A 16,676-nucleotide genomic window follows, 5' to 3' on the forward strand; every position below is an offset into this window, starting at 1 on the left:
ACCAGTAGCTTTAATACTTTTTCCATATCTGTTTGGATTGAATTAATAACCCAGAAATCAGTAAAGCAAAGAATCTAATTTTATCTCCAACTGTGGTTTCAGATATCACAGTGTGTGAGTTAAGATTCCCCTTTAAAGAACTTAACTCTGTGTTGTGTTCTCATTCAAACCTCCCATATTTGCCAAGTCCTTAGTTTTAGAACAGTCTGACATAAGGTGTCCACAGATATCAATGTCTCTTAGCCTATTTAGAAAATATCATTATCTGAGTCTTGTCTTCTAGAGATCAGTTTGAACTATAAGTGTAGCATCTAAGGGGAGTAGTTCAGTGCTATGAAGCTGGAATGAATCTTTTGATGTTCCTTTCATCTAAAAAGATATTTTTTTGGGGGGTGCATACTAGAAATTAAACTCAGAGGCACTCCACCACTTAACCTCATCTCCAGCCCTATTTTACATTTTCTTTGGAAAGAGTTGCTTAGTGCCTTACCATTGCTGAGGCTGCTTTGAACTCTCCATCCTCTGCCTCAAACTCCCAAGCCCCTGGGATTAGAGGTATTTCCCACCATGCCTGGCTGGCATTTTATTTATTTTTGATTAGATACTGTGAATAAAGCTACAATAAAAATGGAATTGCTGTTATTTCTTTGAGAAAAGTTTTCCAATTCATTTAGATGTATACCCAGAAATATTATTACTGGATTATATGGCATTTTTTAGCCAGATTTTTTAATATTATTACTATTATTATTATTATTATTTATTATTATTATTATTATTATTATTATTATTATTATTATTATTATTATTATTAGTTTGGTCACTATAGATTAACCCATGGGCATTTTGTCACTGTGCTATACACTAACCTGTTTCCCTTTTTTTGAGACAGCATCTCATTTGGTTACAACCTTGCCAAATTGCTGAGACTGTTCTTAAGCTTGAGATTCTCTCTTGCTGTACTCCTGAGCCACTGGAGTATAGGCATATGCAGCCTTGCTTTTCTACCCAAAATTATTATTAGTGGATTATATGTCATTTTTATCTTGAGCTTTTGAACACTGTTTTCAAAAACTATATTAATTTTCACTAATATTTTTACATGTATATGTACACTGGCATAATTGTAATCTTTCAGAAACTGTTCACCTTAGTTGGTTTTGCACTGGGAGATAAACCCAGGAGTGCAAACCACAAAGCCACATCCCCAGTCCTTTTTATGTTTTATATTAAGACAATGTCTAACTAAGTTACTTAGAGGCTTGCTAAGAAGCCAAGAGTGTCTTTCAAGTCACAATTATAAACCTCTGGGATTACAGTCCTCTGCCACCTCCCTTGGCTCTCAGATTTTACCTAAAGACATTTTAGGAGCATTGCATAGGGCACAGAAAATTGATTGAATTCATACATTTAATTCCTGAGGCAAGTTTATGTGAAGTAGCCAGTGTAGGAGTGTTCTGTAAAGATTTATTTGAATAAACAGATTTGTGGTTTCTGATTTCTCATATTTGTTATCATAGTCCATAAAAGTGAGAGAAATACAATGTAATTTATTGGTTTTCAGTCTATGTAGACTTGCACATTCTCAGTCTCTTTTGCTTCCAGAGCTTAGAAGTTCAAAACATAGTAACTTTAACAAAAGATGTTTAAGTTTAGAAATTTAGTATACAAGCAAACTCCTCCTAGGAGCAATTGGTAGTTCAGGCTTTATTACTGGAGTTAGCAGGGTTGGGGCTGGGCTCATGAACTGCTAGAATTTTACTCAGGATACCAGGGGGTTTATTGTATTTTCTCCTATTATATCCACAATAAAATCTAGGGAGAATATCATCTGAAAGCAACAGCAATTGGGAAAATATGTTGGCAAATGTTTTCTTGAGATAAATAACAACTTTGATATTTGGCCTTGATCCCAGTTGATAAAACACTGTAGAGGCTTTCATTGCCCCTAGAAATCACCATACATTCTGTGGCTTAGACACTTCTGTATCACTATTTCCACACTTCTGTTTACTGTGGGTGATAGTGGCCATTGGGGATTTGTTCTCATATGCGGTTAAATTGCTCAAGACTGGGCTAATACTCAGTGTACCCCAGATTTTCATTCTGATTTAAGGTAAATATTTTCTAAATTGCTGAATGTATTTCAGTCTCTCTATTCATTTATAACTTTGTGAAAGAGACACTCAGAACATGAGTAGCTTTTTATTAATTATATTTTTAGATGGAGGAAAACTCTAGAATTTTAATATTCTGCCTTATTTTTAACATCATCCCCCATTAACATATGCCTTTTATAAATTGTGTTTCTAAGTTTGGAACTAAGTACCTTGCAATTTCTGCACACACACACTCTACTTATAAATTGTGCTACTTGTCCCAAATTCCAACTTCATATTGGATAATTTTACTATTCATGTCTAATATTATTTTTCATATTGATAGTTTTTATTTAGGTCTTCCTATTGCTCTTAACAATGCAAAAAACCGACATATTTGTGGATTCAGATTTGGATAATTTATGATTCATTTGTTTGTATTATTGCAATACAGTTTCATAGTATACATTAATGTCACAAAACAATAGCAACTTTATTTGGTCTTAAAAATAGAAGGTTTTTGGCTATTTTACATATTTATTTCTACATAAATTTCAAAAGAACAATTAATGCATACTAAAATTTTAATGGGAAAATAGTATACATTAAACTGAGATAAATGGTTTTCTTTGTAATTATGAGTTTTATTTACACACATGGTGTATACAGTGGAACATTTTATGTCCTCTGTAAATTTTTGTTTTGTGATAAATTGCACATATTTTCCTTAAAAGCCTCTCTCTATATAATGTGTTACACAGATATCACCTGTATATAATACTTATGCAATGTTTTGTTCTGTCAATTAAACTGAATAAAATTATGTTGTGGGGACAAAGATGCAAGTCATGGGAGATAACAGGAAACAGTTTTCTTTGGCTACAGCCAGGTTCAGAGGGCATAGCTTTTCGTATACTCAATCAAACACCTTAACTCCAAGTTTGGGTAGCTTCAAAGTTCTATACCCAGCATATAAGTGGAGTGCTCAGAAGCTCACAGTCTGCAGAAGTTCACATAAAAGCAGTTTTTTTTTTCTTTCACTTTTCTCAGCAAGTTAACCCTTTAAGGATTGCACCTGAGAAGGGGAGAGATTCTTCTTCCCTTTCTTTGCTTCTCCTGCCTGCTATTACTAGGGAGCCAAATTGGTAACTTATCTTATCTTAGAAATGTAAACAGATGTGTGAAGCACCAGCTCCAGGCAAAGAGGCCTTGTTTACATGTTTTTTTTTTTTTTTTTTTTTTTTTTTTTTTTTTTTTTTTTTTACAAACTACTCTACTGGATACATGTTTGTGAGAAACTAGAAAGTGGGTGTAAAGTACCTGGAGTGCTGATTTCATCCCAGCCATTGGCCAATTAAAACAGGGCAACATTGAAATTAAAAATTTATCTACATTGAACTCTTTTGTAGAGACTCTTAGTTGTGGCTGGAAAAAATACCCTTATGCTATTTATTTTTATGTGGTGCTGAGGATGGAGCCGAGGGTCTCATATGTGCCAGGTGAGTGATCTGCCACTGATCCAGAACTCCAGCCCATCTTTGTACCACTGAACAAAAAAAGTTTATTTCTTAATGTTGCCCAATTTATAATTTTTAACATATTTACGTAACTTTCTGAAAATAAATAACTGCTCTGTTTTGTGGTTCTTAAGATTTAAACCAAAGTTGCCATTACACTCATCAACATCCCCAGGCATTTTTTAAAAATCTATTTATTTTTATGTTTTTTTTTCTTTTTTTATTGGTTGTTCAAAACATTACAAAGCTCTTGACATATCATATTTCATACATTAGATTCAAGTGGGTTATGAACTCCCACTTTTACCCCAAATACAGATTGCAGAATCACATCGGTTACACATCCACATTTTTACATAATGCCATCTTAGTAACTGTTGTATTCTGCTACCTTTCCTATCCTCTACTATCCCTCCTCCCCTCCCATTCCATCTTCTCTCTCTACCCCATCTACTGTAATTCATTTCTCTCCTTATTTTTTTTCCATTCTCCACACAACCTCTTATATGTAATTTTGTATAAACATGAGGGTCTCCTTCTATTTCCATGCAATTTCCCTTTTCTCTCCCTTTCCCTTCCACCTCATTGTCTCTGTTTAATGTTAATCTTATCCTCCTGCTCTTCCTCCCTGCTCTGTTCTTAGTTGCTCTCATTATATTAAAGAAGACATTTGGCATTTGTTTTTTAGAGTTTGGCTTGCTTCACATAGCATAATCTGCTCTAATGCCATCCATTTCCCTGCAAATTCCATGATTTTGTCTTTTTTTACTGCTGCGTAATACTCCATTGTTTATAAATGCCACATATTTTTTTTCGTCCATTCGTCTATTGAAGGGCATCTAGGTTGGTTCCAAAGTCTAGCTATTGTGAATTGTGTTGCTATGAACATGGATGTGGCAGTATTTTTGTAGTAAGCTCTTTTAAGGTCTTCAGGAAATAGTCTGATAAGGGCAATAGCTGGGTTAAATGGTGGTTCCATTCCCAGCTTTCCCAGGAATCTCCATACTGCTTTCCAATTGGCTGCACCAATTTGCAGTCCAACCAGCAATGTAGAAGAGTACCCTTTTCCCCACATCCTTGCCAGCACTTGTTTTTGTTTGTCTTCATAATGGCTGTCAATCATACTGGAGTGAGATGGTATCTTAGGGTGGTTTTGATTTTCATTTATCTGACTGCTAGAGATGGTGAGCATTTTTTCATGTACTTGTTGATTGATTGTATATCCTCCTCTGAGAAGTGTCTGTTCAGGTCCTTGGCCCATTTGTTGATTGGGTTATTTGTTTTCTTATTGTTTAATTTTTTTCTCTCTCAGCAAGAGAAACAATAAGAGAGGTAAATAGGGAGCCTACATCATGGGAACAAATTTTTACTCCTCACACTTCAGATAGAGCCCTAATATCCAGAGTATACAAAGAACTCAAAAAATTAAAAATCTATTTATATAGCGACAGGTTGTTGGCAAGTGGCCAAGCTAACCTTGAAATTTTAACCTTTCTGCCTTAGTCTTCCAAATAGATGGCATTAGAGGCAAGTACTATGACAATTTCAATATAAATCCCTTTTATTCATGCTGGGGATTGAATGCAGGGGCAACTGACAAATGAATCATATTCCTAGGATTATTTAAAATTTTATATAGTGACAGTCTCACTGGGCTATTTAGTGACTATTTTTGTTGTGGCTGACATTGAACTCACAATCCTCCTGCTTCAGTCTTCAGAGTTTTGGGATTGCAGGCATGTGCCACCACACCTAGCATAAATTCCTTGTTATAGTAACTTTTGCAGATATATATGGGTTATTGAATCTAGGGGTGGTATACCCTTAAGCCACAGCCACATACCCAGGCCATTCAATATTTTATTTTGAGACAGAAACTTCCTCATGGTGGTCATGGCCTTCCTGTGTTGACGAGGCTTTCTTTGAACTTTTGGTTCTTCAGCTTCTACCTCCCAAGTCATTGAGATTATTTGTGTAATACCATCCACAGATATATTTTATTTTTATATTGAAGTGTATTATACTTCTGAAAATGAGTTTCTTCTGGTATTAATAAAGCATATAATATAGTTTTTCCCCCAAATAATTTCTTGTCCCAATGATTTTTTTGGAAAGAATGTCATATTTCTATTTCTGCAATGCACTGCAAACTTTCTCTAAATTCCAAGTTTCTTGTTGTTTGTTTTGTTTTGTTTCATTTTCTTTTTCTTAATAAAGGTTCTGTGTTACTTACACACATCTATTTATTCATTTTATTATAAGGTATCTAATTATTTCTATAAGTTCATATTGTACAACAATGTGTGGTAAAATTCATCTTGTTCAGTGATGTGCTTGAAGTAAATATAATATGTAGCCTGAACATTTGGCAATACAAAATTCTAGATGTCAGTATTCTCTATGACATATAAAAATAAATAAAATAAATTTTAAAAAAAGTTAAAATTTTAAAGTTCTTTTTTTGCAATGTATACCTATTATTAAATGAGGCATATTTTGTACAGGTACATATATATTACTTTTATATACAATTAATATTTTATTGCTACATCTCAAATTAATCATATCTCTTTCAATTTAATTTGTCTTTTGGAAGCACCCACACATGTCACTCTACACAGATGTACATTTTTTGTGTTGTGAAAATTTTGCTTTTGCTTAGTATTTTCTGCCATTTACTCTCCTTTTTATGAAATTGTCTTTTCAAAATTATTCATTTTCATGAATTTTAGATGTTTTATCTTAACTAGTGAAGTCTGTAGATTTTCTTTTTATCCTCAGATTTAGGTGCATTTCACTATATAAAGTTTTAATGTTGTGTAATTGACCTCTAATATTCTGTAAAATTTACCCCCAATTCTGAGCCCTCTGGACTATTGATGTCTGAATGGAAAAAAATCTCAAAATTATTCATGCACAAAGCAGAAAATAAATGGAGCAGAATAAAAGACTTGTGGATGCTAAGTATGTAGGTGACATTATTATTATTTTTTAAAGTATTGGTGGAGGGGCTGTGTTTTTGGCTCAGCTCTACATTTTTGACCTAGCACATAAGAGGCCCTGTGTTTGATCATCAGCACCACATAAAAATAAATAAATAAAATAAAGATATTGTGTTCAACTACAACTGAAAATAAACACATTAAAAATTGTGGAATATATGAGGGTAGGGAGAAAAAGATCAATGAAAAAAAAACTTGAGCAGCAGAAGGGTTCAGATGCAACAAGTCTACAATGGCATTATGAGGTTACAGGGGTAGTGTTCTTGGAAGCAGCAATAAAATTTGGGGAGAAGGAAAATGGTAACTGTTGCACTATACCCAAGTAAGAGAGTCAGGTGAGTGGGTTCTGTTTTTAACTTTTCCCATGTAGAAGTGGGATTGACAGTTCATAAGTTATGCCTCAGTAAGTAGTAGAATACCATATCGAAGTACCTTTACACTTTTTCAAGGTTATAAGCTCTCTTTTACAATTTCAGTCACTTTACATCTTTGTACTTTTTAGTTATTCATTCATTCATTCAATTATTTATTTGTTTCTTTTTTTACTCACTTTTTTCTTGTCATCATTTTTACATTCCTAGTGATTATATAATGGCATAAATATCCTGAATTTTAACTTATCTAATATTGGTTTATGTGTTTATGTATATACTTATTATTTGAACAATTTCCCCCTTGCAAGCCTTATTTATATTAGATCTTAATCTTTTTTTATAAATACTTGATAAAATACATTATTTTAAACAGCTTAAGGATCTATCTCATGAGCATAATTCCAATCACAAACTAAAGTGGGCATCTGGGTCAATTAAAAGCTGTGTCAAATCTCCTCTTTGTTCCTATTTACACCTAAAATAGGACTCCTGTCTCACTTGTATATATTTGAGAGCATACTAATTTCTGAATTCAACATTTAATAAATGTAGATGGGTTTTCATCAACAATCTCACTATTGTTTTAAAATTGTTTAAATTCTTTACCCTGAAAGTTTCACTGATTATCACCCCACCCCCTCTCTCTCTCTCTCTCTCTCTCTCTCTCTCTCTCTCTCTCTTTCTCTCTCTCTCTCTTTCTCTCTTTAATATTACAGATTGAACCCAAAAATGCTTTTCTGCTAAGAAACATCCTCAGCCCTTTATAAAATATTTTGTATGGAAAAAAGGTTTTCGGGAGTTTTTTAGAGCCTCACTAAGTTGCTGAGGTTGCTGCCTTTGAACTAGTGATCTTTCACCCATAGCCTCAGAAGACTCCAGAATTATAGGGATGCACCACTGCATACAGCTTTTGATATTCTCTTTAAAAAATCAGTCACAACTCTAATAATTGAAATTGCATTTACATCACTCTTTTCTAATGCAGAAATATATTACCATCTAAAATATTTTTTGAAACAAATTTATAAGATGACTACTATTTTATTCCCAGAGTTTATTCTGTTACCTCTTTAGGATTGATAAATGGTCTTCTTTCTCTTCTTTCTTCTTCTTAGATATGTGTGTCTCTTGTTATCAAATGGGTCTATGATAAGTGTGTTGAAAAATATGATTCTAAACCAATCACAAATCCCCACATTTCAAGAGTATTGAGAACAGAAAAAGAACAATATTCATAACTAATGAATCACTTTCAGTGGAAGCATAGTACCAGTGTCCGATGTGGAATGCAATCAAGAGGCTTCATTGGTAAGGTGGTGTCAGAACCACCACCCTAGAGATTTGGGGACCTCTAAAGCACCATGTCCATATTATAATCTTCTACTCACCTTTTAAATACAGTTACTGGTGCTTGCATAAAAAATAAAACACTATGTATAAAAAAGGTGAATGAGAATTAAATCCTCTGGCGGAACCAAGGTTGATCTTTAACTCTAGTTGATAATTAGTAAATTAAGAAAGACCTTCAATAGCCCCATCATTCCCAACTACATGGAATAGAACATTTAGATGTACTGAACTGAAATGACAAAAATGAATTTCATGGAGGTGGTATCAAAGAAATTTTAATGGCAGAATCCTGGAAATGTGGGATAAAAATATAAACATACATATACAGTTAAACAGAGAAAAAGGTAAATGATGAGCTCATAAATGCAGAGGTAAATTCAGTGTACATGAGTTGTATGTACAAGGTAATGATAACACATAAAAGATGAAGAAAGTAGTAATTGAGGTGATACAGAACTCTATAATTATGGGGAATAATAATAAAATTTAATAAAAATAGATACTGTTATATCCCTTTGGATATGCCTCTTTCCTCTGCTGTTCATCTGAATTTGATTCTCTCAAATAAGCTTAGCTTGGTAAAGTGCTTTCTGAATTTTTGTTGTTTTTTTTTGTTTTGTTTTGTTTTCAGGATTTTGTCAGCTATGTCTTGTAATGCCCAGTTCTGAACTTACTTTTGTTGCTCTTTTACAACTATTATCATCTGCAGAGGCACAAACCCACTTCACTCATTTTGTTCAATGAACTGACTTTTTTCTATCTTTGCAAACAATGTTTGGAATAGTCAGTCTATTGGAGGGTCTTCCATATCATATAATATGGTTCTCAGACCCTGTGGGAATTGAGGGTATTTACCTGCTACGTTACTATCATCTTCCCTGTGAGAAAGTTTGCCTAACTTTTGTGTTTTGAGTACTCCAACAACTCAGAAGAGAAGAATTTGTGGTCACAAGCTAAAGAATACTAGAAGCTACGAGATTTGAGAAAATGCAAGGAATAGTTTTCTCTTAGACTTTTATAGGAAGTATGGCTATTTCATCACTTTGATAAAAATTCATATACTCACCATCACTCACACTGTGAAAGTCTTGTATTTAAATAATCCATAATTATAAAAATAATTTCTGGTAATTTCATTTCAATAATTGACTTAATTCTTTTTTTATCCATACTAAAATCAGGAATTACTGCAAATTAAATATATGTATTCAAATTTCCATCATGATAATGTGATCAGCATTAAGTAGTAATTAAGAGAACATTGAACAAAGTTGCTATAAAACATGATTGAAACTTCCTTGCCTTTTAAGAGTGTCAGAAACAGTTTGAAGAAGCAGCATTAAATTTCTGAATAGTATGTAAGTGTATTTGTGATTCATTTTTCAGTACCAGTTTCCAGGGCTGGGTATAGCTCAGTTGGTAGAGTGCTTGCCTTGCATGCACAATTCCTGGGTTCAATCCCTAGCACTAGGAGAGGGAGAGGGAGAAATGCCAGTTACTTTGTGATGTATCTTATTGGTGTTCTTTAATAAACTATTCTTTTCATGTTAGACACTCACATGTTCTCTTTGCTTTTAGTTACTTCTAATAACTTCTATCTTAACTATTATTTTCTCATGAGGCTAATAGGGATACATTGTATTATTTGGAACTAAAAACACTGATTTTCACAAAACGAGGTTTTCTACTATTATATATATTCTGATCATTCTTATTTTATGTTTTGGAGATTGGCTGTTACATTTTCACCTTTTTAACCTACTCAATTTAAACTTGGTCAATTTGTTGGCTAGTTTCCTATCATTTGTTTCATCAAGAGAATGTAATTTGCTTAATTTTATAGTCCCATTCTCTAATTTTCTACCTCACTGATATTAATTTTTTCAAAGTTTCCCATCAAAGTCTCTGATTGGTGGTGGGGATAACTAGAAACTAAACTCAGTGGTACTGGAGTACTGAGCCTCATACCCTGACCTATTTTGTATTTTATTCAGTGTCAGGGCCTCACAGATTTGCTTAGTGCCTTGTTGCTGAGCATAGCTTTGAAATTTAAATCCTCCATCCTCAGTCTCCAGAGCTACTGGGATTATAGGCTTAAGCCATTTTACCCAGCTAGATCTTGTATGTTTTAATTTGATGTCATTTTAAACTTGCAAATACAACTATGTTGCACTTACAGAAATATATTTCCATTCATTATATTAAACTATTATAGTAGTAGTAATTTTTTTTATGGGGGTAATGTTTCTCTTTAATTTTTCTGTTATACTTACTAAATTAAATATATATATATACATGTTAGTGTCATATTATTGGTACTAACATAATATATAATTTAATATTTTTGTAGCTATCTTGTAACTACAAAAATTTAATATTTTTTTCAGCATTTAATATTTTTATAGCTATCTTGTAACTAAAAATAAATAAGCTTATATTTCTTCAATCTTATATGACCCCAATGTAGCTAGTTTCAGACAGAAATTTTAGTTTTTGTACTCAAATTTGTCATTTTATGATCAGTAAGCCAAAGACAAAGTTTAGATTCATTCAAAATAGAATCATTTAATTGTATTTATTCAGGTTATCATCACATCTGATAAGCCTATAAAGAACATAGTAGTGTGCCAACTTCATAGGCGATTTTGAGTTGTTTTAGTAATTAATATGTTACCACAATGTGTCCATTAGAAACAACTCATAATTTACTCAGTGTACATTCTTTAAAATATGATCTTTTGAGAGACCTTTAGCATGAAAGCATGATGATATACATGAACGTTTTGCCCAGCAGAACTAATGAACAGGAAAAAAAAAATCTATTTATAATTTCTGGTCCAGAAATGTAGCTCAAGAAAATAGACAAATAAAGGTACAAAGAAAAGTATAAAAGGCAATAAAAATAAACATTTTCTACTTTCTTAATGGATATTGAAAGCAACGTATAAAACTGCATATTTAGAATATGTCTCTAGTACCTCAAAAATTAAAAAAAAAAACTCACACTATGTGGAAAGCATTCTAAGTATTCTTCTTTATATTATTTGACACATATTTTGGGGTTTCTAAAGAAAAACATGTGAAAAATAGAGAGTGTCTCAGATGTTAGTGTTTAATATTTTTATTCATCACACACACACACACACATACACATTTGGCTTTGTATAAAAATCTTGGTTTAATTTCTACTAATTTACACTTTTTTTTTTAGAATTCAACCAAAGGCCTCAGGATGTGTATCTTCTAGTCTGGCTTGTACTTAGTGCCACATTAGTTATTCACCAGTGGAAATCAGCCCTCATATGGGCTGAGGAGAAACTATCATTCAATTTCATTTAATCCAGGTTTTTTCTTAGTGAATATGTAGGAGCAATGCTCTGTTCTGAATTCTGTAAGCCCACCAACTTAACTAAGGCACTGATTGATTAATTAATTATTTAATTAATTGGTTATTTTTTAATTGTATTCTGGAGTTGACATAAGTAAATATGTGGCTCTTTATTTTATTCTTCTTATTTTTATTTTTCTTTGTAATGGGGATCCAATCTATCAGTGCTTTATAATTGAGCAAAATCATGTCTGCTTATGTTGTCCAATTTGTTTTGTACTTTCATTAGAATCAGTAATTAAACCCAGAGAAACTTAACCACTGAGTTAGTTCAAAAACTTTTTTTTTGTTGTTAAATTTCTGTGGTTGCCTTTAACCTTGAGAATTACCTGCTTTTGCCTTCTGAGCTACTTCTTATTACAGAAATTCACCATCATAACAAGGAGTCTTGTTCTTATTGGTTGGCCTCACCATCACAACTTACTAAAATTATAGATGTACACCATCATGCCTGGTGTTTGCTGAGCAAGTGAGGTACTAGGTTCAATTCTCAGCATCACATATACATAAATAAACGAATAAAAGTCCATCCACAAAGCATGTATATATATATATATATATATATATAACACTGGTTATTAAACCCATACTATTATAATAATTAGGCTTCATTAATCTGGATAATGAACTAAAAGTAATGTATATATCCTGGTCTCAGGGGATTATAATTCTTCAGTTATTTACAATATATATCATGTACCTTTCATTTGCAAATTTAATTCATCTCCTTCAAGTAGAAATTAAAATTGAGGCTAACCAACATTTAGTGCAGATTTTTTTTCACCTAAGAACTAAGTGCTAATTTTGTAATTTAAAGAACTATTAGAAAATTAATTCATTTTTAATAAATTTCAGGTATTAGTTATTTTAGGGGTTTTGGTGATTGACCCCATTTACACTGTACCAATGAGTCACAGCCTGAGTATTTTCAATTTTAAGACATGGTCTCTCTATGTTGCATAGGACATCACTAAGTTGTTGAAGTTGGACTCCAACTTGCAATCCTCCTGACTCAACCTTCAACATTTCTTTAATTACAATAGTGTTCCACTGCCCCCCTACAGTTATTAGATTTTAAAAGAGCACAATTGGAAAGAGAATGACCTTGCTTAGCTGGCTTTATATTTGTAATCCTCTGGACTCAGCTTCCAAAATTGCCAGTTTTACAGATGTATGATAAATTGTGTATTACTCATATATGTGTAAATAACATCAGGGAACTTTATCCTCAGGAATTTATTTCTCAGTTTTCATTTTGTCTTTTAGTAAATGCCTTGTGACTCCTTTTTCATAATTCTGACTGTCCCTATGCATAGTTTCTTCTGTCTGAAAACATGGCCATGAGATATAGATGATTTTTGTTTGATTTAACACAGACCTGTGCCTTGCTATGTTAGAATAAGACCCAGAACATATGCACAAGCATAGATAAGAAGATTGCTGACACTTAACTTAAAGCGGGATTGAGGAGGCTGAGGAACCCAGAGAACTGAGGAGTGTGTGAGACTGAGAACACTAATCAGCAGGGAGATCAAGTTTATATTCTATATAAAATAAATAGGCAATACAAGAAAGCATATGTGTGAAGTATTAGAAGACAGTAATTAATCATGTAAAATACTTATTCACTCATAAAACAGCAACAACAATCAATAGATTATTAGCAGAATGTTCATTAGAACATAATAAATGTTAATTTTAGCAATAAGAAATGTTTATAATACAAAGTTAACAATTGGCATTAGGATACTGAGGGCTGAGGCAGGAGGATTATAAATTGGAGGCCAGCCTAATACACTTAGAAAAACTGTCTGCCATTATAAAAAATAATCAAAAGGATTAGGGATGTAATTCATTGGTATATGACCACAACGTGCCCTCTGTTTCTAAAAATGCAAAACAGAGAGAGTGAGAGAAAGCTAGAAATTAAGGGAGAGAGAGAGAGAGAGAGAGAGAGAGAGAGAGAGAGAGAGAGAGAGAGAGAGAAAGACAGAAATGGAGAGAGAGAAAAAAGGAGAGAGAGAAAGAGAGAGAGAGATAGGCAACCAAGATTAAAAATATATGTTTGTACATGGGTTTTGGAGAGAGAGAGAGAGAGAGAGAGAGAGAGAGAGAGAGAGAGAGAGAGAGAGAGAGAGAGAAAGAACACCATGATTAAAAACATACATTTGTATATGGGTTGTGGCAAAACAGTGAAACACCTGCCATGCTTGTGCAAGATCTTGGGTTTGATCTCAGTGCATGCACACACACACACAAAAAAAAAATAAATAAATATTTATTAACATAAGAATATTAAAAACTAGACAACTTTACAATAGTGGTTGATGTATAGACATAGTTTTCTAATATACTTACTAAAAATTATAAAGTAAAAATGAAAATTAAAAAAGCCACAGTATATTCACATAAATGTAAGGGATCTCATAATGAAAACTCAGTTTCTTTTTGAAAAATAATCAGTTACATTTTTATTTTTCTATTTTACTGGCTAGAATTTTGACTGCTTTATACATTCCATAAATTATTTATCTTTTAATTCCTGCAAAGAACATGTGAACATAAAATTAACTTTATAAATATTTCCAGGATGTAATTCTTTATCATTTAGCATATTCACATGTATACCATTCTAAAATTTAGTTTCAGAAACTATTTTAGATGAAAAGAAATTAGTGCCCACTAGCAGATTTTTCTTTTCTTTTTTTTTCTTTTTTCTTTTTCAGAAAGCTCTTGGCAATGACTAATATGTGTTTTTGATTCTTGAATTTACTTGCTCAGAAAATTACATATAATATTAATTGTTAAACTCATTACAGTTTTTCTGCTTACTTTCAATTAGCTTAAGGTTTCCATGTACACATTTATTGTAACATTTAGTGCTCTCGTGAAACATACTTGCTCAATATTGCTGGGATAATAGCTCAGAGGTAGAGTGCTTTTCTAGCCTGTGTGAGGCCCAGAGTTCAATTCCTAGTAACAGAAAGATAATATTGCTGAGTAATATTCTACTGTAAGGATTTACATGTTTCCATTTATCTATTTACCTTGCATTGATTTTACATTTTGGTTCTTATGAATAGTCCAGCAATAAATATTCCTATATGAATTACAGTCTTAACACATTTCTAATTACTTTTGGTATATTTCAGAGGTAAATGCTTGTTCATCTAGCAATTCTTTATTGTACCAAAACATCACCAAGGTAATTTTACTTTTATATCAAAGAGGAATGAGATTTTCAATTTTCTGCATAATGACCTATTTTTCTTTTCCATATTGATCCATTTTAGGGTATTTTTTGCAAATGTTAATTTTTTTTTTTTTTTTTTTTTTTTTACGTAATGTAAAATAGTTGTATTTGGATAGGCAAAAGGAACAACAGAACGCTGTGGAAAATAAACACACAGTGGTTTATTCAACAGTCTCACAAAAACAAATTAGAACTGTGTCAGAAATTTGTACATGTCAAGTGCTATGAAGTAATCTAGATCTTAGGACTTATTATTGATTTAACAGCTTAAAAATTTTGAGGGTCTCTGGGATGTATAACATCTTTCAATGGTTGAGTCTCTTATTGTGGGGTAATTATGAAGGGTGAATTTTGGCATTGGAGTGTGAGATCCTAAAAATTATATATATGTATGTGTGTGTGTATGTGTGTGTGTGTGTATATATATATATATATATATATAGGCTGTGGGCTCTATAAGCTTCTTAATAAGGAGGATTGACTGCCCTCTAGCCAATGTGAAAAACTGGAACAAATACTTCTTTGAAAACAAAAAGGAAAACTTCATAATTATGTCTTCACTTTCATGTTGAGGTGATTTTTTGTACAGAAATTGTTTCAAGTCCAATTTATTATTTCTTATTTTTACTTTGGAAGCATAACTAAGACTTCACAGTTAAATCTGATTTAGAAATATGTAATTGTTATTTTCTTAAGTTTTATAATTTTAACTCATATTCTTGTGTAAGATACATATCATATTAAATATTGTACATAATGTCATCTAAAATCCAATAACATAACTTGAAACATAAATATGCATTTATATCAATCTTGCTTAAGGCATAGACTACTTATTCTCCACTTAATATTTCTAACAAAATTTTCAAAATTAAATTGACTAGAAGTGTGAAGTTTACTTATAGGCTTTCAGTTTTTTTTTCATTGTTGTATTGTCCGATCTTGTTCATATATGTACTACCTGAATATTCAAATAATTATGATGCTTAAGGTGATAGGATATATCAATGTCAATAAGATATATTATGTAACAATAGATAATTTTTACTTAATTTTATGAGACATAAAAAAGAACAACTAGTGAGAAAAATTGAAGCATAATACTTCAAAAAATATTTTTTTTTTGTTTTGTACCTGGGGTTGAACCCAGGGGCACTGCACCACTGATCCACATTCCTATACCTTTTTATTTATTTTTTGATTTTATTTTTTTTAAAGAGAGAGTTTAGTTCTTGGTGGACACAACATCTTTCTTGGTATGTGGTGCTGAGGATCGAACCTGGGCTGCACGCATGCCAGGCGAGCGCGCCACCGCCTGAGCCACATCCCCAGCCCTACCTTTTTATTTTTTTTTAAGAGACAGAATTTCTCAAAGTTGTTTAGAGCCTCACTAGGTTCCTGATACTATCTTTGAACTTATTGTTTTTATATCTCAGCCTCTTGAGCCACTGGAATATTAGGTTTGTGCTACCATTCTTGGTTAGTTTAAGTATTTCACAGTGATGCAATATTTTTCACCTGTATTATTGGAAATTATTCTCACTTATTAACAGAAGTGTTAGTAATCAAAAAACTTTAGGATAAATGTGGCCTCTTTAGTTAATAGCTGACACTGAATTTTCATCTCTATACCAGGATCCACTCTTGTGACAGGGGTGGCTTCACTTACATCATGAGTGTTGTAGAATTGATT

This window comes from Ictidomys tridecemlineatus, chromosome Y (assembly GCF_052094955.1).
Source record: "Ictidomys tridecemlineatus isolate mIctTri1 chromosome Y, mIctTri1.hap1, whole genome shotgun sequence".
Lineage (NCBI taxonomy): Eukaryota > Metazoa > Chordata > Mammalia > Rodentia > Sciuridae > Ictidomys > Ictidomys tridecemlineatus.